General features: G+C 51.1%; 1 protein-coding gene and 1 long non-coding RNA gene across 3 annotated transcripts in view; one reads left to right on the top strand and one right to left on the bottom strand.

Moving 5' to 3' along the window:
- Positions 1-14,749: 14,749 nt before the first annotated feature.
- Positions 14,750-21,223, bottom strand: LOC103795508 (uncharacterized). Its single transcript, XR_013519922.1, has 4 exons — positions 21,002-21,223; positions 19,981-20,088; positions 16,689-17,061; positions 14,750-16,304 (listed from the first exon to the last, which is right to left on the bottom strand). It is a non-coding gene; the product is annotated as an uncharacterized LOC103795508 (long non-coding RNA).
- An 83-nt stretch (positions 21,224-21,306) lies between these two features.
- Positions 21,307-22,423, top strand: part of FAM163B (family with sequence similarity 163 member B) — a 32,232-nt gene continuing 31,115 nt past the window's right edge. For both annotated transcript variants that reach the window (XM_009004988.6, XM_078331168.1), the window contains exon 1: positions 21,307-21,594. The gene's annotated coding sequence lies outside the window, so the exon portion shown is untranslated. The remainder of the gene's footprint in view (positions 21,595-22,423) is intronic.

The raw sequence follows: 22,423 nt of genomic DNA, 5'->3' as shown, positions 1-22,423 counted from the left end.
GGCAGTGGGGACTCAGTCCCAAGCGGACTCTGGAGAGACCACAGAACACCCCAAAACTGTCACATCGAAGGGTGAAGAAGCCGGGCTCTCACCTCCCACTCCTGCCCCTCACTGAGAGAAGGACACTCCTGGGACATCAGAGCCCAGCATGGGAGCTGCCCACTGGTGGGCCAGGCCCACTCTCACAGCCAAGCCCACCCCAGGGAGTGGGGGGCAGAGACGCAGGAAATTGTGGGGTACCTGTTGCTTTGGGCGGGCCCAGGAGATGGGGTCTGTGGTGAGGATTGAGGGGCAATGCCCTTTGCATGGTGCCAGTGTGCAACGGGAGCCCCATGTGGGACAGCTGTCACCAGGCTGTGGTTTGGGCTCCCGAGTCCCGAGACGCCCTCTGTGTCCACAGTCTCATAGGAACCATGTCCACAGCCCACCTGCCTCTTCCCTAGACGAGGATGCTGGTACTGGGCGTTCTTGTGAGTGAGGGCACCCAGCCCTTCCAGGTCCCACGGAGACCCTGACTGTCACCATTTTACAACTGAGGATGCCAAGGCCTAGAGACAAGTACTGGCCGGGGCTCCATGGTCAATAGGTGGTGACTGCAGAGTGGCAAGCCTAGAAGGGCATGGCATTTGGCATCCATGGAGTCTGGAGAGGAGGGTTGGCCTGGGCAGCTCCATGCAGGCTCTGCCGACTCTCAAGATGGGGGCTGTGGCAGTCTTGGAGTGGGTGGGCAGGGGTCGAGTGAGCTGCCTGGCAAAGGCTGCAATGCCAGCGACCCACCCTCAGACCCCCCACTCAGGGCTCATGGGCACTTCACCACCAGCCCCTGGAGCATGGGGCTGCCACACCACATGGGACACGGACAGGCCCTATGCGGCTGAGGCCGGTGCCACCCAGACCAGGACCCTCAGACCTGCCCTGACTCCCTGGGCCTCAGCTGAGAATGGGACTTGGGCTTCAAGGTCTGAGCAGTCAGTCAGCCCTCATCCCACCCCCCATGCCTGTTTCGGGGCTAGGTGTTCTTGGAAACCTGATCCCAGAGACGCTGAAGGGCAGCGCCTTGCAGGCTCAGCAGGGCTTCTACCTGCCTCCATGCCCAGGGCCGAGGGGGGCATCCGAGGTCCCGCCCAGGGGCAGGTGATGTGGAGGCTTAGGCTCGGGAGCACTGTCCCTTGATGTTTAGGTGAGTGTCAGTGGGAGGGATGTGGTCCTTGCCCCAGAGAAGTAATCACGACAAAGACAGAGGCAGGTGCATATTCCTTCACCTCTGTACCTCATTTCCTGGGCTTATGGGGACAGTGACAGAACCACATATACATGTCCTGGGGCTGGGGGCTCCCCGAATCAGTGCAGGCCAGGGCTGGACCATCTGCGCTTAGTAAGGGCTCCCTCCATGGTGGTAAGCTCTATTAGCCAGGCATTGTGGGCCAAGACTGTAGTCCCAGCTACTCAGGAGGCTGAGGCAGGAGGATCACTTGAGCCTGGGAGTTCGAGGCTGCAGTGAGCCATGACTGCACCACTGCACTTCAGGCTGAATGACAGAGCGTGACCCTGTCTCTCAACAAACAAAAAGCATATCCTGCCTGAGGAGGCAGAGGTGGCACCACACCCCTCATCTGCTCAGAAGTGTAGGGGGCTGTGAGAGTGAATGCATGGGGCACCCCACGGCTCGAGATGTCCAGGGCTGGGGGCACCCAGCAGGGTGGCTTCAGTGGGATCAGCATGAGGGCTGGGCTTGGGACAGGTGGCAGAGGTGCCCAGAGCACCACAGAAAGCCTTCCTGGCTACTGGACCAGAGGCACCCACTGGCCCTGAAGCTCTGTGCCAAAACCAAGGGGTCACTGATCCCAGAAGGGGTTTTAAACATCCAGATGTGCCTGAAAAACGCAGCACAGAATCACTTCCTCAAATATGGCTACCGTTAACAGCTGATACATCATTTTTCAGAACAGCTTTTCGTTATCCGAAAATTTTTACTTGTTTATCATATATTTATCACATTGTGTAAAATGTCCCGTCTTGACCACTGTAAGCGTACAGTTCAGTGGTGTCAAGTGCATTCCTATTGCTGTGCAATCATCACCACCGTCTGTCTCCAGAACGCCTCATCTTGCCAAACTGAAGTTCTGTCCCCATGAAACCAACAGTTCCTTAATCCCCCTCCCCCAGCCCAGGCACCTGCCATTCTACTTTCTGTCTCTAGGATTTTGATGACTCTGAGACCACATACACATAGCATCATACAGGATTCGTCCTTTGTGTCTGGTCTGTTTCACTGAGCCTACTGCCCTCAAGGTTCATCCGGGTTGCAGCGTGTGTCAGTGCTTCCTTGCCTTTTAAGGCTAGAGAGGAGTCCGTTGTATGAATGATCACACTAGGTTTGTTCATCAGGAGATGGACGGTTGGGTTGCTTCCATCTTTCAGCTGTTGTGAATCATGCTGGTGGGTGTGCAAATGCCTCTTTGAATCGTGCTGTCAGTTCCTTTGGGAGTGTCCCCAGAAATGGCATGGATGCACCCTGTGAGAATTCTACTTTTAATTTTGAGGAGCCATCACCATTTGCACACACTGTCCTGTCCACACTGTCCTGCCCCTGGAGTTTTCCACATGCAGGTTGGACATGTCTCGAGTACACGTGCTCAGTGCTGCCCCCCACTTGACAGCTCTCAAGTGCCCTACTCTGTGCATGGTCTCTGACTGATTGATCCAGCTCCTTGTTGATAAATATGTGGGTTGTTAGCTTCTTAAACTATGAGTGACGGTGTGACTCTCGCTCTTGTCTGCCAACCCCCATGCACTTGCATCCACGGTTCTTTAGGATCAGTCCCTGGAGCTGGGGCTGTGCAGCCAGGAGCATCGGCCTCCCTAATTGAAATCAACCCCCAGGTTCAAAAGGCCTTGGTCAAGGGGGCTGCTCAGATGCTGGCTGTTATCCACCAACCAAAGGCACAACTGCTGTGTGGAACAAATAGTTTCTAACAGGTGAGTAGGTTCAAACCCTGTTGATGGGCCAAATTAGCTATTGGATGAGGCAGGCTCCCTCCAGCTACAATCAAATGCATCACATACATAAAAACAAATTCAATCAAACCTAAGCCTTGCCATCTGCTTTTCAAAGATGAGACTTTGGAAATGAGCAGGTCTCTGTGCCCGGGGGCCTCTGACATTCACAAAGTAAGAAGCGGGCAGCGATCTGCACACCCTGATCCAATTTTCCCTCTGCTGATCAAGTTATGCAGAGACTTGGCCCCATACGGCCCTGGGGAAAGGGCGAATTAAAATGACCAGGACAGAGATGGTCTGTGTCACGTAGGAGGTGAGGAGGTAGCATGAGCTACAGTGCTGATGAGGATATCTTTCTAGGTGGCACTGGTCAATATGTGGAGTGACAGGATGTCTTGGAAGGGCTGGCATTTCCAAAGGAGAATGCCAGCCTGTTTGGTCCCAGGAGAACAGGTCTGGGATTGAAGTGTCATCAGCAAGGTCACTGATGTGGTTTGGATCTGTGTCCCTACCCAAATCTCATGTTAAATTATAATTCCCAATATTGGGGAAGGGACCAGTGGGAGGTAATTGAATCATGGGGGCATGTCTTTCCTCTGCTGTTCTTGTGATATTGAATAAGTCTTGTGAGATTTGATGGTTTTATATAAAAGGGAGTTCCCGTTCACATGCTCTCTTGCCTGCAACCATGTAAGATGTGACTTTGCTCCCCCTTCGCCTTCTGCCATGATTCTGAGGCCTCCCCAGCTAAGTGGAACTGTGAGCCCATTAAACCTCTTTTTTTAAAATAAATTACCCAGTGTTGGGTATGTCTTTATTAGCAGCGTGAGAGCAGACTAATACACTGTCCTTGTGATAGTGAGTGAGTTCTCATAAGATCTGGTTGTTCAAAAGTGTGTAGCACTTCCCTCCTCTCTCTCTCTCCTGCCACCGTGTGAAGATATGCTTGCCTCCCTTTCACCTTCCACCATGATTGTAACTTTCCTGAGGCCTCCCCAACCATGCTTTCTGTACAGCCTACAGAACTGTGAGTCAATTAAACCTCTTTTCTTTATAAATGACCCAGTTTCAGGTAGTTCTTTATAGCAGTGTGAGAATGAACTAATATGAAAAATTGGTACCAGAGAAGTGGGGCATTGCCATAAAGAAAACTAAAAATGTGGAAGTGACTTTGGAACTGGGTAATGGGCAAGAAGTTGGAACAGCTTGGAGGGCTCAGAAGAAGGCAAGAAGATAAGGGAAAGTTTAGAATTTCCTAGAGACTTGTTGAATGGTTTTGACCGAAATATTGATGATATCGATATGGACAGAGATGGCCGGACTGATGAGGTCTCAAATGGAGATGAGGAACTTATTGGGAACTAAAGTAAAGGTCACTCCTGCTATGCTTTAGCAAAGAGACTGGTGGCACTGTGCCCCTGCTCTAGAATTCTGTTGAACTTTAAACTTGAAATAGATGATTGAGTGTATCTGGTGGAAGAAATTTCTAAGCAGCAAAGCATCCAAGACATAGCTTGGCTGCCTCTAACAGCATATGCTGATATGTATTCACAAAGAGATGGTCTGAAATTGGAACTTACATTTAAAAGGAAAGCAAAGCATAAAAGGTTGGGAAATTTGCAGCCTAACTATGTGGCAGAAAAGCAAAATCCATTTTCTGGGGAGGAATTCAAGGTTGGAGAAATTCACATAAGAGAAGCCAAATGTTAATAGCCAAGACTATGGGGGAAAATGCCTCCAGGGCATTTCAGAGACCTTTGAGGCAGCCCCTCCCATCACAGGCCTGGAGGCCTAGGAGAGAAACACAGTGGGTAACGCCCAGGGCTCTGCTGCTCTGTGCAGCCTCTGGACATGGTGCCCTGCAACCTAGCTACTCCAGCTCCAGGTGTGGCTAAAAGGGGTCAAGGTATAGCTTGGCCATTGCTTCTGAGGGTGCAAGCCCCAAGTCTTGGTGGCTTCCATGTGGTGTTAGGCCTGTGGGTGCACAGAAGGCAAGAATTGGGGCTTAGGAACCTTTGCCTAGATTTCAGAGGATGTAGGGAAATGTCTGGATGTCCAGGCAGAAGTCTGCTGCAAAAGTGGAGCCCTCATGGAGATGCTCTACTAGGGCAGCATGAAGGGGAAATGTGGGGTTGAAGGCCTCACACAGCGTTCCCACCAGGGTATTGCCTAGTGGAGCTGTGAGAGGAGGTCCACCATTCTCCAGACCCCAGAATGGTAGATTCACTGACAGCTTGCACCATACACCTGGAAAAGCTGCAGGTACTCAATGCCAGCCTGTGAAAGCAGCTGCAGGGACTTTGCCCTGCAGAACCACAGGGATGGAACTGTCCAAAGCCTTGAGAACCCACTCCTTGCATCAGGGTTGTATGGACATGAGACATGGAGCCAAAGGAGATTATTTTGGAGCCTTAAGATTTAATGACTGCCATGTTAGGTTTTGGACTTGAATGGGGCCTGTAGCCCCTTTGTTTTGGCCAATTTCTCCCCTTTGCAATGGGAGAACTTATCCAATGCCTGTACCCCCTTGTATCATGGATGTAACTAGCTTGTTTTTATTTTGCAGGCTCATAGGAAGAGGGACTTGCCTTGTCTCAGATGAGACTTTGGACTTGAACTTTTGAGTTAATGCTGAAATGAGTTAAGACTTTGGGGAGGCTGGGTGTGGTGGCTCAAGCCTGTAATCCCAGCACTTTGGGAGGCCAAGGTGGGTGGATCACGAGGTCAAGAGATCGAGACCATCCTGGTCAACATGGTGAAACCCCGTCTCTACTAAAAATACAAAAATTAGCTGGGCATGGTTGCACGTGCCTGTAATCCCAGCTACTCAGGAGGCTGAGGCAGGAGAATTGCTTGAACCTAAGAGGTGGAGGTTGCAGTGAGCCAAGATCGTGCCATTGCACTCTAGCCTGGGTAACAAGAGCGAAACTCTGTCTCAAAAAAAGAAAAAAAAAGACTTTGGGGGACTGTTAGGAAAGCATGATTGGCTTTGAAATGTGAGAAAGATATGAGACTTTGGATAGGGACCAGGGGTGGAATTATATGGGTTGGCTTTATGCTCCCATTCAAATCTCATGTTGAATTATAATCCTCAGTGTTGGTAGAGGGACCTGGTGGGAGGTGACTGAATCATGGGGGTGGATTTCCCCCTTGCTGTTCTCATGATAGTGAGTGCTTATGCGATCTGGTTGTTTCAAAGTGTGTATCACTAACCCCCTTCACTCTCTCTCTCCTGTTGCCATATGAATATGTGCCTGCTTCCCATTCACCTTCCACCGTAATTGTAAGTTTCCCAAGGCCTCCCCACCCCATGCCTCTTGTACAGCCTATGGAACTGTGAGTCAATTAAACCTCTATTATTTATAAACTGCTCAGTCCCAGGTAGTGAGAATAGACTAATACAGTCACTCTGTGGCATTGCTAAGGGTTCTTGTTCCATTCCAAGTTCTTGTAGATAGTCACCTTTTGCAGAATCCCTAGTGCCAATCTCTTTGTCTAGTCTGGTTGATGTTGTCACCCCTTTGGCATAAATTATCTGTTGCCATTAACACTACATTAATATGGAATAGGAGGGAGTCTGTTGACTAATTGATTGAAACAAAAACAAAGTATTTCTCCATTGTCCAGGCTGGAGTACAATGGTGCAATCATAGCTCACTGCAGCCTTGACCTCCTGGACTCAAGCAATTCTACTGCTTCTGCCTCCCAAGTAGCTGGGATGACAGATGTGAGCCACTGTGCCTGGCCAATTTTCCAAAATTTTTTGTAGAGATGGGGATCTCACTATGTTCCTCAGGCTGATCTCAAACTCCCAGCTCCTCCCACCTCAGCCTCCCAAAGCACTGGGATGTCAGGTGTGAGCCACCATGCCCAGCCTAACCAAAATATCAACCAGCCTTTCCCACATTTGTACAGATAGGAGCTACAGGGCCAGCATCTTGAGGAGCAAAAGGGGAGCTCTGGGCAAACTGTAGGCTCCAGTCAGAGAGAAAATGTCACATCCCAGCTCAGAGAAAGGCCCAGGAGTTGTCTGCTATGTTTGTGGCCTAAGCATTGTGTTAGTCCACTCTCACGCTGCTATAAAGACATACCTGAGACTGATAACTAATAAAAGAAAGAGGTTTACTTGACTCACAGTTTCACATGGCTGAAGAGACCTCAGGAAACTTACAATCACACTGGGAAGTGAGAGTGAGGCAAAGGCACATCTTACATGCTGGCAGATGAGAGACAGTGAACAAGTGAAGGGGAAAGAGCCCCTTATAAAACCATCAGATCTCATGAGAACTTGCTCACTATCACAAGAACAGCATGGAGGAACCGTCCCTATGATCCAGTCACCTCCCACCGAGTCCGGACCTCAACACATGGGGATTATGGGGGTTACAATTAGAGATGAGATTTGGGTGGGGCTGCAGAGCCAAACCATATCAAGCATCTTGAGTATCTTGTGTTGTGTGGTCTCAGAATGTCAAGCAGATCCAAGTTTTAGTCTCAACCCAAAAGCCTCATTCAAATGAAAGAATGCTGCATCTTGGTGGTGGCTGCTCCATCCAGAGGACCTGCCAGTGCCTCACCTGTCCTGAAGAAGTGTCCCTTGGGCATCCAGGTGAATGCCCTTCAGGGTGTGTTCAATGTTATTCTTGGGCTTCAGTCAAATGGCAAATGAAGCATATCCCCAACTCCCATCAAAATCTCAGTGTCAGAAAAAGATTGTTAAAAGAAAAAAATTATAAAAAGATTGATTGTAAAAAAACAAGATCCACTAAAAGACTTTTTAGTGGATCAGACTTATGTACAATCACAGAAAAATGCAAAGAAACAACGTTGGAGGAAACCACACCCCAGAAGGTGTTCTAAGATGGCGGCAGAGGCAGCCTGCGGCTCCAGAGTAATGGCCAGGGTGGGTGCACGACAGTCAGGGTGATAGGTTGAGTTGTTGCGTTGGGATCAGCAACTTGAACATCTGATCCTGCCTGCCATGATGGGCAGCAGGGAGCCTCTGAGCCCTTAGGCCGAGCAGAGTGGTCACCATAGCAGGGCAGTGACCAGAGGGCTACTGACCTCAATGAAAGACAGGACTCACAACCCAAGGAGAGTAACTTCCTGCTGCTCAGCTGGTTGCATATTCTGCCCCATCTTCCATCAGAGGCACAGGAGCAGATACAGCAGTGGCAGACAAACAGGGACTCGTAAGTACAGACAGACATAGGCATGCTGCCCACAGGTCCAGGCATGTAGGAAAAATAACCCCACAAAAGAGAGACATCATCTCAGAGACAGAAACTCTGATGCCCAGGGAAGCAGCATTGGTTGAGTCAACAGAAGACTTTTAAAAATAAGTATAATTACTATCCTCAGAGAGATAAGAGAGGTTATCTATTCATGAAGCAAGAATGGGCTTTTATTTAAAAGAACTAATTAGAGATCATGGAAATTTAAAATAGATGGGCTGAAAAGCAGAAAGAGACAGATGAGGAGCAGGAAGCAGGAAGATCAGGCTGGCGCTGCTCGAGGAATTCAGCTTAAAGGGCAAAGTGGAGGAAATGAGAGGGAAAAGGTGGGAGATCTGGGGAAGGTTTGGTTGCTCCTGACTGGAGAGTGGACATCTTCAAAGCATGGAGCAGCCAAGAGAAACAAAGAAACTGGCCAGACATTCCAGAGCCAGAGAAAGACATTGGTCTTCAGTCAATGAACTCACCAGGTGCTGCACAGAGCAAATGCAAACAGGCCCACAACAGACAGTGCGGCTGTTTCCTGTTAACTGAAAACAGAGGGAGGACTCTGATGCTTCCAGAGAGTGAGAGAGCAAGAGCCTCGATGGCTAAAGTGGGAGTGAGGTGAGCAGAGAGGGTTCCCATGGAAGAGGAGGAACTAGACCCATGTCAGCCTTCTTAGCAGCAACATCGGGTGACAGGAGACCACGGATCCCTCATGCAAAGTTGTGAGAGGAAATGCTGTGGAATGTTCCAAACCCAGCATTCTAGCTTGAGAGCAAAAGGAAACACTCAAACATGCAAGGGCTTCGCAATTTTATCACTATCTTCCTTTCTGAGAGAATTACTCAAGGGTATACTCTAGGAAAACAAAAATCTTGACCCAAGGAAGAGGAAGCCCAGGGACAGAGAAAATAAGGGAGAGAAAAAAAAAAAAAACAGAACAAAACCAAACAAAAAACCTTTAAAACGTAGAGTTAAGTCTAATTTTGTTACTCTCATGGTAGACTCTCTTATCCACAGTTTCACTTTCTGAGGTTTCAGTTACCGTATGTCAACGGGGGTCCAAAAACATTACATGGAAAATTCTAGAAATAAGCAATTCATAAGTTTTAGACTGTGTGTTGTTCTGTGTGGCATGATGAAATCTTGCACTGTCCTTCTCTGTTACATCCTGGACATGTCCAGCATCTCCACGCTTGTCTGTGCTGCTGGCCTGTTAGCTGCTTAATAGCTGTCTTTGTGATGAGAACGACCACCCGTGGTGCAGTGCTCATGTTCACATAACCCTTATTTTACTCAGTAATGATCCCAATGAACAAGAGCAGTGAGGCTGGCCATTTGCATGCCAAAAAGAAGCTGTAAATTTCCGTCATTAAGTGAAAAGGTGAAAGTTCTTAATAAGGAAAGAAAAGAATCATATGCTGAGGTTGCTAAAATGTACAGTAAGAACAAATCTGTCAGCTATGAAATAGTGAAGGAGGGCCAGGCGCAGTGGCTCATGCCTGTAATCCCAGCACTTTGGAAGGCTGAGGCAGTGGATCACTTGAGGCCAGGAGTTCAAGACCAGCCTGGCCATCATGGTGAAACCCCATCTCTACTAAAAATACAAAAAATTAGCCAGGTGTGGTGGCATGTGCCTGAAGCCTCAGCTACTAAGGAGGCTGAGGCAGGAGAATCACTTGAACCAAGGAGGTGGAGGTTGGAGTGAGCTGAGATCATACCACTGCATGTCAGCCTGGGTGACAGAGTGAGACTCCATCTTTTAAAATAAAAACAGTGAAGGAGGAAAAACCCTATAGATACTCCATGCTAAGTATCTATAGGGTTCAGCCCTATCTGAGGTTCTAGGCATCCAATGGGGTGAGAGGAATTACCCTATTGCCTTCTTTGTTTTATGAAATTTTTCAAACTCAAGAAAGATATAGAGAATGTTGAGCAATGTTCATCTGCTCACCTCCCGATCTGCAGTGTGTTTATTTGCCTAATTTTTTCTTAATCACAGATTCCATTAAGCCCCTTCTGTGCTTCTCAAACAGAACCATGTTTTCATCAGTTGTCTAATTGGGTTATGGTAATGGGAGCAAAAACTTTTATTTTAAAATAATGTTTATTGTGTATCTGGCCAACTTGCTAAACTTGTAATTGTGCTAATAAGTTTTCATTGGGTTTGCTTGAGTTTACCGAGTGGAATTTTCCAAGTGTCAGTGAGCAATCACAGAACTGCCTCCTCTGGTTCAATATTCGTGTCTTTAATTTCCACTTCGGTCTCATGGGTTCGTCTGCCCTCCTCCCTTGCTGTGGCTGATACACTGGCTGGGAGGCAGGGCTCAGCTGCTGCTGCTGCCTCCTGGAGTTTCCCACGTGCGGGATGCGGTAGGTGCTCTTCAATCCCCATCAGCCAGCTAGTGAGTTTCTCCTCATGTCTTTAAATCATCAATGGTGCTGACTTTAATTAGCTGTTTTCCCAGCATCTGTCAAGATGCTTCTCAGCCTTTCTGCTAATATAGACCTGTGGTTCTCAAATTTTGTGGCTTTAAGACTCTTTTGCCTTCCTAAAAATTATTAAAGACACTAAAAAGTTTATACAAACTCTACAAAGTTTGCATAAACTTTTGTTTATATAACAAACTTTTGTTTGTATAAACTTTTGTTTGATTATACAAACTCTACAAAGTTTTGTTGAGGGCTAACAAAAATAGAAATCCTAAATAAATAAAGATAAAAATCCCAGCCAGGCATGGTGGCTCATGCCTGTAATCCCAGCACTTTGGGAGGCTGAGGCAGGTGGATTGCCTGAGCTCAGAAGATCACGACCAGCCTGGGCAACATGGTGAAACCTCGTCTCTACTAAAAAAAAAAAATACAAAAAATTAGCCGGGTACGGCGGCATGCACCTGTAGTCCCAACTACTCGGGAGGCTAACACAAGAGAATTGCTTGAACCCAGGAGGCAGAGGTTGCAGTTAGCCAAGATCATGCCACTGCACTCCAGCCTGAGCAACAGAGTGAGACCTTGTGTCAAAAAAAAAAAAAAAAAAAATCCGAATCCTTAATGGGAAGACCCTGTAATGTGGTAAAAGTCAGATCCTGCTGCGTGGATTCTAAGGTCTACGCCTTCTGCATTGAAACATCCCTGAAACAGACACATTTGACAGTCAAGGGCATATCTCAGCTTCACTGGCAGCATGTTTTTCCTGCCCAGTAGTAAATATAATAATAATTTATATTAAAAGAAATGATGTCTGATTTAATATGCACTTTATACCCCTTAGCTTATTCATTCTGTACACCAACCCTGCAAGTCGTATCAGGTGTAATTATTGCTCCATGTTACAGGGAACGAAGCTGAGAGAGAAGTTAAGCAGCTATCGCACAGCGAGGGAGTGGCAGAGCCGGGATTCAAACCCAGGTGGTCTGGTCCCAGGGTTTGCTCCAACTCTGGTCCCAGGTGGTCTGCTCCACCTCTCAAAGGGTCGAATTTCTTCAAAGTCATCAGAATTCAATCCAATGTCAATTAAAGCCCCCAAAGGTGAAAGAACATGGACTGGGATCTCGACCTTCTAGATAACAAGCGCTGTAGTAGCTGCATCAGTCATGCGCCGTGAAGGGACAGATGAGTTGATGTATAGGGTGGCCTGGGCCAGACGCGGAGCCTGTGGGCAGGAATGAAGTGTGTGGTTGAATGCAGGTTGCACCTCAAATTAGGAAGGGGGTGATAATGAGTTATTCGTGTGTCAAAACAAAATAAAGACAAAAGAAGTTAAACCTCTAGTTCACATCATACCCGCAAAAATTCTAGATGGGTTAAAAACCAAACATAAAAATCAGAGTGTTTGGCTGGGTGAGGTGGCTCACGCCTGTAATCCCCAGCACTTTGGGAGGCCAAGGCAGGTGGATTGCCTGAGGTCAGGTGTTTGAGACCAGCCTGGCCAACATGATGAAATACTTTCTCTACTAAAAAAATACAAAAAATTAGCTGGGCATGGTGGCAGGTGCCTGTAATCCCAGCTATTCAGGAGGCTGAGGCAAAGAATCTCTTGAACCTGGGAGGTGGAGGTTGCAATGAGCTGAGACTGCACCATTGCACTCCAGCCTGAGTGACAAGAGCAAAACTCTGTCTAAAAAAATAAAAATCAGAGCATCTACAGATGACTCTGAAGATGCAGAGACACAGGAATGGGGAAAAGCAGGCAAACGGAGGTATGTGAAAGCACTCTCACTAGCAGGCAGCAAATGCCAAGTCTACCCACGAGAGGTCATTTTCTACCCAGTGGGTTGGAGGGAACTGTACAGATTGGGAGCATCTGGGATGGTGAGGATGCAGGGAGATGGTCCCTGTCCTGCGTGGCTGGGAGGAGGGTCTCATGAGGAAACTAATGGGTCATTCAAACTAAGACACCCAAGAGAATTTCATAAGTAGGTGGTTTACAAGGAGGGGACCGGGAAAGAAAGCCACAGGTAAAGGTTGATAACTGATGTTGTTATCACACTCCTGAGTCTGAAGGGACGAGGGAGGAGAAGTTTCTGACCCAGAAGGAGAGACCTGGATCAAGAGATCCAACCCTACTACACATGACCCCACAGAGAGGGAGCCAGGAGTGAGATGGCCCCATCCCCTCCCTCCCTCCCTCCCTCCCATTGGCCACACCTAGGAGTAGGCTGGAAGTCTCAGGAGCCAGTCAGTGACATCCTCATGGGACAGGTGCCTGGGCAAAAAACAGCCATTATTTGTTTATTACCTAAGTGGCTCAGGAACCCATTTCCACAGCTTTCCACCCACTCTTGTGAGCTACAAGCCACCACAGGGAAAGGAGGCAGGCCGTGTTTTGGGGGAGGGGAGGCTATTCAACACCAGGAATAGCCTCCATGCTGGCCCAAGCCCCTGAAACCCTTGCCCATGCTGGTCCAAGACCCTAAAACCCTTGACCACGCTGGCCCAAGCCCCTGAAACCCAGCCCTGCCCACCACACAGAGATACAAGGCTCTCTAGACAGAGGGCCTCCAATGGAGGGGCATGGGGCAGTGGGGAGCCCTCCCCAGCTACTCCAAGGGAAGAACTATAGCTCCAAAATGTGACAGAGCACACAGGACACGCACTGTTTGTTTGGTGGTGGTATACCGACCCCGACTTCTCACCTAAGCAAAACAAAGCAAATGCGAGCCGGGAGAGGCCAGCATTGGGAAGGGCAGGGTGCCTCATGTGTGACTGTGGCTTTCCTAACGAGAACAGTGCCCCAGGGCCATTTCCCCACACAAAGCCACCTCAGGCTTTCAGAAGGGGGCCCATGAGGGGTACCAGAAGCTCTACTAGAGAGTGTTCACCCACCTCTGTAACCTGCTGAGCTCTGACCCCATTTCGGGGCAACGGTGATCAATGATGAAACCAAGGAAGGCAGTGGAGGGAAGGGGCTGGGAGGCTCTGTGGTGAGGGCTGGGCGTTTCCTGGCTGGTTCTCCCGGTCCCTGCTACCCTGCCTGCTGTGACACTGGAAGTGGCAGGGATAGGCATCAGCTGGCTTGCTTTGGAGGCACTTGACCACCCTGCTTGGCAGCCTCCCTGTGACTTGCACTTGCTCATTTCCCTCCAGATGTTCTCCCCAAAGCCTCAGGCACCCACTGCTTTCGCCCTCAGCCCCCAAAGCCAAGGAAAAGACCAAGAAGGCAGAGGCCTTCCTAGCCAGGCAAGGAGGGATGTCCTGCAGGGTAGATCCTCAGAGGGGCTCCCCAGAGGGTCTACCGGGCCGTTGGGGGGCAGGCACCACAGCAGGGGCCGAGGCTGGAAGGCCAGCTTGCACCGCTGTGGACAGCTCAGCCTCCTGGCTCCATCAGGGCTATGGAGACTGTCTGGCCAAGGCCCCTCCCATGTCTCCCACCCACCCACCTAAGCTCTTCTGGATGAAGCTGGCAAGATGGGGACTCCTGAGACCAGTACCTGGTGGCAGGAGGTGGGAGCATCAGGAGGAAGAGGTGGGATTTGGGGTACAAAAACAGAGGGCAGCCCCTGCTGCTGGGACAGGCACAGGCTTTTCCTCCAGCTCCTGCCTGCAGAGCTTCATGCTGGGTCAAGATGCCAGAGAGTCACCCTAGCCACCACCCTGCATGGTTCCACACCACACATGGAGAAACTGAGGCTTGGGGAGGCTGAGAGAAGGGCCGTGTTCACCTACCCAGAAATCAGGGGGCCAGGATGGAGCCCCATTCTGCCGGACTCCAAGCCCATATGTTACCGCTGTGCTGCCATGGGGCAGAGGAGCTGTGCTGTGTGGGCACTCCCAGATCTACAATCCCAGGCCCCATATCTGGATGCCCCCAATTGTGGGCCTGACCCTGGGTGGGCCCAGAGGAGATGGTGGCAGCTCCACTAGGCTATCTACCCTGAGAGGGCAAGACAGTTACTGCCCTGTTCATTACTGCATCCCAGCACCCAATGCTCTGCCTGCGGACAGGAGGTGCTAAATAAATGTGTGAGTCAGTCTGACTTAGCCCTTCGGGTTAAGGGGTTTATGTTCAAATAGATTTAAATAAACAGTTGCAGAAAAAGCAGCGTTAGAACTTTAATCAACACATTATATGCTGCCTTTGACTCTCCCTGTCTCCCAGAGGCTGCAACATTCTAGCTGTGCCTTGCAGGGTGTGTAGGAGTTTGTGGGGTGGGGATGGGTAGGAAGGGCACCTCTGGCAGAGGGAGTAGTCTGCCACAGGCAGTGAGGAGTGAGCATTTGGAAATGGCTGGTCTGGGCATGGCTGGAGTAACAAGCCTGGGGGCGGCTGTGGGGACTCAAATGGTGGCCACCGGGCAGACACCGTCCTGGGAGTCAAGAGGAACAGCCAAAGGGCTCGTGCAGGGGAAGCTACCCTGGGTGAGGGCGCTTGAGACAAGGGTTGATGCCCTGGGGTGGGGTATGGGGAGGGTGCAGAGAGGGAGGCTGGGGGTTAGAGGCCGCCCTCTTCAGCCTAGGGCCTCGTGCCATGGTCCAAGCGTCCTCAGGGCAGATTTGCTGCGTCGGGCTCTGCCCCTTCTCTAGGGAGCCAGTGGTACAGGGAAGGAGGGTCTGGGCCAGTGCTCACCACTGAGCTGTTTATTATCTCTACACCCCAGACTCCCCCTCAGCCCAATCACCACAGCCAGTGGTCTCAGTGTGGGGTTTCCAGAGCAGGGGGTGGCCCTGCTGCCTGCCACGTCTTGTCTGGGTGGCTGCCAATCTCGGGCCAGCTGTGTTTGCAGGGGACCCTGCATCTGACTCCACAGAGCCTCAGGCAGACACTTTCTCACACCAGCATCTTTCATTCATTCAACGAACAGCTGCTGTGGTTGGTTCTGGGAGACAGCAGAGAGGCACGAAGACAACAAGAGGCACGAAGCCCCTGCCCTCGTGGATGTGCCATTCCAGGACAGAGAGGCAGAGAACGAGGGGCCAAACAGACGAGGCTGTGCCCCCTCCCCTTCCCGGATTGTACTGGGGCCAGGCCTCTCTGCTATTTCACAGCGTGAGGCTAGCCCGGCAGCAGGGCTCATCTGCTCGTGTACAGACCCGTAGCTGATGCTCTTTCTGATTCCTCAAGCCAGCCAGGCGGTGAGGGAGGCGGCATCCAGGCCAGGACAGAAGGGGCCTGGGCCTCCCATGGCTCCCACCATCCCTGGGTGTCACAGCACTGGCCTTATGTCCTCGCTCTGCCCCGACCACCTGCTTCCCCATAATTACCCCTGCCGTTCTTCTTTCTCTCCTCCCACGCCCTCCTCCTCCTCACCCCCATCCGAATCTGCCATTGTTAGGCAGGCTCTGGGGCTGGAGGCTTGGATAGATTCTGAAGGGAGAGCAATGGGCAAGTCCTTGGTTTCATTCTTTGTGCCCAAGGGGAGACTGTGTCTGTAAGGTGAGTCTTCGGTGGCAGAGCTGCCCCATGGGTGCTCTAGAGACTCTGTCCTGAGGGGAGGAACTGCGCTGCACAGCTGAAGTGAAAGTCTGGCATGTCAGTCCGGCATGACATTTCCTCGTTATGTCCTGACGCTGGCCTGTGTCAGTCACAGTGGGTGCTCTCTTTCATCTTTTTATTAAAGCGAACAGCATTCAGCAGCGTCTGCAATCCTGTGCTCATAGAAGCAGAAAGGTTATAGGAAGATTACTTCAATATTAGGTTCCCCTAGTCCAGACAGGCAATCTCAGACTTATTTCTTATTTTCTAGTGAAACAGACTGAGGGTCACACCCCAGGCATAGGACAGGTCAGGGTGGACTTTGGATTCAGATGGGTCCTGGCCTCAGGCAGCCTGGCGCAGGCCATTCACTCTCTCTAAGTCTCAGTTTCTTTACTGTAAATCTGGTAAAATGAATGAATCTTTCCTGTCCCCAGGGCCCCCAGGACAGTTCAATGGGAATAAGCACAAGACAAATGCTAGCTCTCAGCCCGGGCGGTCCCCATCCCTCTCCGCCCGCCTCAGGAGGCCGTCCCGTCAACCTTTAAAACACTCACCTCCCTCTGAGCTCGTGATGACGACGACTCTTGCCTCTGTCTCTGCGCCCACAGTATGTGAGGGAATGAATGAGCGAATGTAGGCATGGCCTGCATTTGCTCGAGCTGTGAAGAAGTGCTTTGGCTGAGAAAGTAAAACCCAGATTAGGAGTACTCTCTGTTAATGCTTCTCTGGAGTAAAAAAATCCCTGCAATGGAGGAAGGCTCTGAAACAATAAATCCTCCATCTCTCCCGTCTCACTTCTCCTCCGCTCTGCGGCAGGATTTGTCAGGATGATCTGTGACTCACAGACGAAGCTGGGAGAGACCCCTTGACGGGTCCCCGAGCGCCTCTCAGCACCATCTCCTCCTCATCCATCATCCGGGACGATTCCTAAAGAATGAACACATCAAGCTTGCTGTCACAACATTTTAAAATGTTGCAGTAATTAGCAACCACCAGTAACTTCTTTTCAAACAGATGAGGCTGTCTTTTCAAACCAGGGCAATGGAAACACCCCCCACGCCGCACACCTGAGCCCGCGCACGCCCTCCCACTCTGTCCGCCGGCGCACTCGCTTGCCTCATCCTCTCACTCTTGCACACTTTGGTACCTCATCATTCTCCTGGGCCCGGCTGAAGGACATCCAGCCTAACAGCCCCAGGATGCGGGGCGCACTCTGCCTATTCAACATCACAGAGTAATCACAGCGACTGGCAGCTGCCCAGCCCTCAATCGTTTCATCTCTTCTCCAAAAGGGCTTGACTTTGACCTGCACAGATCATCTGGAGTTGAGTGGAAACAGGTTCCGTGACACAAACGGATCAAAGGGGCTGTCGCTGGGTCCAATCAACTGCAGAACCTCCCACAGCTGCAGGCTAGGAAGACGAAAGAATTCAACCACCACCAAAGGTCAATCTGGTGCAACCACTTCAATAGTTTGGCCTGGCACTGATATGAGGAAGAGGACCCTCTTTCAGTGTGCTGAGATCCACCGAGCAGCTGAATGGAGGTCGGTGCTGGGGGCTGGGGGCACCCACACAGACCAGCGAGCAGCTGCCCTTCTGGAATCTCAGACTTCCAACGCCGAGGGGTCCTGGGTGCCAGCTGTGCTGCAAGTGGACAGCCAGCCTCTTCCCAGACGTGACTGGACATGGTGTGCTCACTCCTTCCAGAGGGTTCCCAGAAAGGGAACAGGAGGAGCTCCTGGCCATCGTTCTCATCACTCTCCACAGCCTGGCAGAAACCTTATTCCTCGAGCGCTTTCTTCTTTCTGCCTCTGCAGAATGAGACTCAGCCATCAACAGCAGCTGCTCACATCCTGTTCCCAAGAACCTCGTTCCCTCCATGCGAGTGTGCAGGGGACTGCACATGGGTGCAGTGTGATTGGAATGTCAGGGGTTCCCCACCACCGCCGGTTTTGTGTTTTCCTCTGCCTCCAGCCAGTGAGCACCTCTTGCCCACATACACATCCCCAGAGAGAAAGAAATGCTGATGCCTCTTCTTCAGGAGGCTGTAAGTCTTTGAGCAATAAGGCTATCCGCCGTCGACTCCAAGAAACCGATGGGCACAGAGGTCCTGCTTGTATAGCGTCAGGCTGATCTTACGAAAGCCCCGTTTGCCCCAAATGGAAAACGAACCTTTGTAAACTGCCACCCATAAACCAATGTGTTGGGGGTTGTTCAACCAGCGAGGCCATCTGTTGGATTTGACTTACATCCACAAAGCTCTGTGTTATGGGACGATGCGGCTGGTGGGGACAGAGTAGCTGCCGTTGGCTGAGATTGCCATATGACTAAACAGCATATTGTAGTGGAAGAAGCACCAGTCCGGTGGCGGAATGCCGCTCCTCCCACCTCCAGGCCTGTTTTTGGCCAACCTAAAAGAACTGTGTGTAACTAGGATCCTTTTTTTGAACGCACCAGGAGAACTTGCTGTTTAGGGAATCCTGATGATGAATTGTTTTTATAAAGTCAGGCCAGAGACTCTTCCTTATCTTCATCTCCCCCCAACCCATTTTTATTTTCTGAAATTGAGTTTTGCTTAAAATCAGGGCACACTTTTGCACATAAATAATGAGTTTGGTGGTGATCATCCGGCCACTCAATCCAAATGAAATCTGTTCGGTGTAGCCGCCTCTGCTGGCTGTGTGACCCTGGGTGAGTCACTTCACCCCTGTGTTACTGTCCGTAAAGTGAGGGCAATCCAGGCATCTATTGTACATGTCGTGGCTAGTATTCAGTACTCTTTTAAATAAAATGGGCTCAGTTTTAAATATGGCTTCGTCATCACAGGCATCAGGAACACATCTCTCCACACTGCACAGGAAAGAAACCAGCACATCAAGAGGCCAAGAGCTACAGAGTCTGAGCTGGTTCCGTAGAGGTTTCCAGCTGCTCAGATCCACAGCTGCAGGATTCTGCAGAGTTTGAGTGAAAAGTCAGCACGGAAAGATGTGGAAGGGCATTGAGGTAGTTGGTAAAGACAGGGTTTGTCAGTGATGTTGCTTTTAAAATTCTTGGCACACACTTGCAACTCTCAAATAAAAAACAAGTTGCTCAGTTGTCATAATAGGGATTTTGACTAAAAATGATGATTTAAAGGATTCCTATGTCAACTCCTAGAACATCGATTGGCTGGCTGCTTTGCCTCTTCCTCCTGGCTCTCTTTCTCTCTCTCTCTTTCTGTTTTTCTCTTTCTCTCCTTATATGGAATTTCTATCCGTGTTTACCATCCTTTTTTCTAGGTGGAGCTGGTTGGGAAGAATGTGGAAGTTCTAGAAGAAGGGGGTTAGGAGCAATGCCTTGCGAACAGGCAGATCCGCCTCAGGTCTGCTGCTGTTGAGCCTAAAGTGCTCACCTGCAAAGTCAGGGTAATGACAGTATCTGTATCTCATCAGATAGCTGAGAAGACTAAATGAGACAATGCTCGCAGGGCGTTTAGCCTTGTGTCTGGCACGAGTTAAGCACATAATGAGTGATGTTTATCATGAGACAAGTGCCTGGTGGGAGCAGGTACTGCTCGCAGTTAATTAATGAATCAAACACAGCCCCTGGTCCCTTGGGAAATGAAGCAGGTGATGTTTAATTAACCTGCTTAGAAGAGAACGAGAAACTCATGGGGGTGGGGACCAGCTTTTCCTATTAGTTAAGAGAAATGCAAGACTCGCCTGGTTTGTTATAAGAAAAGTCATTATGGTTAAAGTGACCTGACCAGCCCTGAGAAACTCAGCAGGGGCCCTTGCCAGGGGCCCCAGCCAGGGCGGCAGCGGGCTGGACATTGGGAGCCTGTGTGTTTGGCCTGAGTACTCACGCTCTTGCCTGTGGGAGAGTTGCTCACCCATCTGTGTTCAGCCCATCTGTAAAAGGGAAATGGACTCCCAGCACTTCATTCTTCTGTCTGTCATCAGAATTCTCGCCTCTAGAATAGGAGTGAAGAGAGGTTATGGTTACTACCAGGATGGAGCTTTTTACAGAAAACTTAATGGTAGATCATAATGAAAGCAGACATTTAAGGCCAGGTGTGGTGGCTCACACCTGTAATCCTAGCACTTTGGGAGGCTGAGGCAGGAAGATCACTTGATGTCAAGAGTTCAAGACCAGCTTGGCCAACATGGTGAAACCCTGACTTTGCTAAAAATACAAAAAGAATTAGCTGGGTGTCATGGCACATGCCTGTACTCAGGAGGCTGAGGCAGGAGAATCACTTAAACCCAGGAAGTGGAGGTTTTGTGAGCTGAAATTGTGCCACTGCACTACAGCCTGGGCAACAAAGTGATACGCCAAAAAAAAAAAAAAAAAAAAAAAAGCACACATTTATATGGTGCATTTCTACCAGGCACAGCTCTGAGTGCTGTACATGTTCTAACACAAACCCCTTCTTAGCACAGCTTTCTCTCCATTCAGGGTCCCTGCAGAAACCTCCTGGGGCACTCCTCTCAGGCGCAGGAACCTTAGGTCAGACAGGTCCCCTCCTACCCAGCCCAAATCTGCCTTGCTTTAAGTTGGTTCTAGCTCCGCGCTTTGGGGACAGGGAAAAGGGATCTGCTCCACTTCATCGTGGATGTGGGAGAGATCCAAAGGCAGCCGCCAGGCCCCAAACACCCTCCCACGGGGAGCAGAGTGAGCCCTGCCCCTCCTCTCAATTGCTCCGAGGTTGCTAACCCAGAGAAGGGAAACAAGCGATAACCAGGCGAGCATTTATTAAGCACTTATGGTGTGCAGGGCCTCCACACAGCATCGGATTTCATTATCAGACCAATCCTCAAGGTGCTGGTGTTAACTCCCCATTTTAAAGATAAGAACCAGCCGCTCAACCAGGGTAAGGGACTTGCCCCACTGTGGATAAGCAGCAGCTTCGACCTGACTCCAGATCCCAACGCTGTGGAAGCCGGAACGCCCCAAGAACAGGCGGAGAGCAGAGGGGCACCGCAGGGCGCGGGCCGGGGTGGGGGCGCCCCCAGGCTTCGCCCGAGGTCGCTTGGACCCGGCGACAGAGGACAAGCCGTCAGCACCAGGGACAGCTCCCCGGGCCGCTCCCGGCATCCCCGACGACTGCGCGCGCGAGCCGGCGACGCGCGCTCCCCGCCAGGCTCGGCCGCGCGCCCTCCCCACCAGCGCGCGCCCTGCGCTCGGGACTGGGCTGGAACCGCGCGTGCCGCTCGCAGGGAGCCAGCCCGGGCGTCCGGAGCCGCGGCCGCAGCGCGGAGCTGGCAGGGACGCTCGCCCGGGCACTCAGTCGCCTCCCCGGGGGCCTCCCGGGCCTCGGCGCCCGCCTCGTCCCCCCAAGTCCCACCAGGCGTCACCGCCGTGGCCTGGGCTTGAGCGGACGCCGCTAGCTGCGTCCTGCCCGGGACGGACGCCCGCCCGCCCCGTCACGTGCGCCCAAGTCCTCGCGGCCGGGGCAGCGCCGTTCCCATGGTTCAAGGTAAGGGCTGAGCGGGCCGCGGGTCACGGGATGTGGGGCAGAAGACGCAGGCTGGGAAGCTCCAGCTAGGTGTCCACTCGTCCGGAGTGCCCACGGCAGCCTGCCCCGGCTGCCTCGCACCGGCTCCCCTGACCCAGCTAGCGTCACCCATCCCAGGGCATCCACCCTGAAAGCGCACCCCTGTGGAGGAAGCTGAGACCCAGGTGGGCACAAGGGCCTAAGGGAGAGGTGGGGGACCCACTTTAGGAAGCAGCGCTTCTTTCCCTCGGAACAGTGGCCTGGGGGTGGGGGGCAGAGGGGAGGGAAAGTTTCCTGGAAGAACCCACTGGAAACCTGGCCCCACTCTCTCTCTGCCAGGAGCTAAGATTTTTCTTTTGCTGAGCTTTGCCTTCTGCTAGGGCTGGTGCCACATTGTCATCCCATCCCATTTACCCAACACCTGCGAGAAAGGGGCATTGGCCCCATTTCACAGATGTAGAAACTGAGTCTCAGAGAAGTTTGGTCTCTTGCCCAAGGTCACACAGTGGGGAAGTGGTGGAGCTGGCCTCAAACACCAGCCTCTGTCAGCACCACCTCACACCTATGTCTGCTGGAAATCTCTGCTTCAGTGACATGTTGGGGGGCACCTGATTGCACTGGGTTTCCCCAGCCAGAAAGGCTCAGATTCTAAACACCAAAACCCAAGAGATATTTGACATGGGTCCTCAGGGCTCCATTGTCTCACCCCACTCATGTCCTGTCCTTCCACTGCCAGGGGCTGCCTGGGCACAAGTGGTCCTGCCAGTGTGTGTCCTGCAGCAGCCCTGATGGCTCTGAGACAAGAAACTCG

The sequence above is a fragment of the Callithrix jacchus genome, chromosome 1 (genome assembly GCF_049354715.1).
Source record: "Callithrix jacchus isolate 240 chromosome 1, calJac240_pri, whole genome shotgun sequence".
Taxonomy (NCBI): Eukaryota; Metazoa; Chordata; class Mammalia; order Primates; family Cebidae; genus Callithrix; species Callithrix jacchus.
The sequence above is the reverse complement of the archived record's forward strand: the minus strand, read 5'-3'. Positions and strand labels throughout refer to the sequence as shown.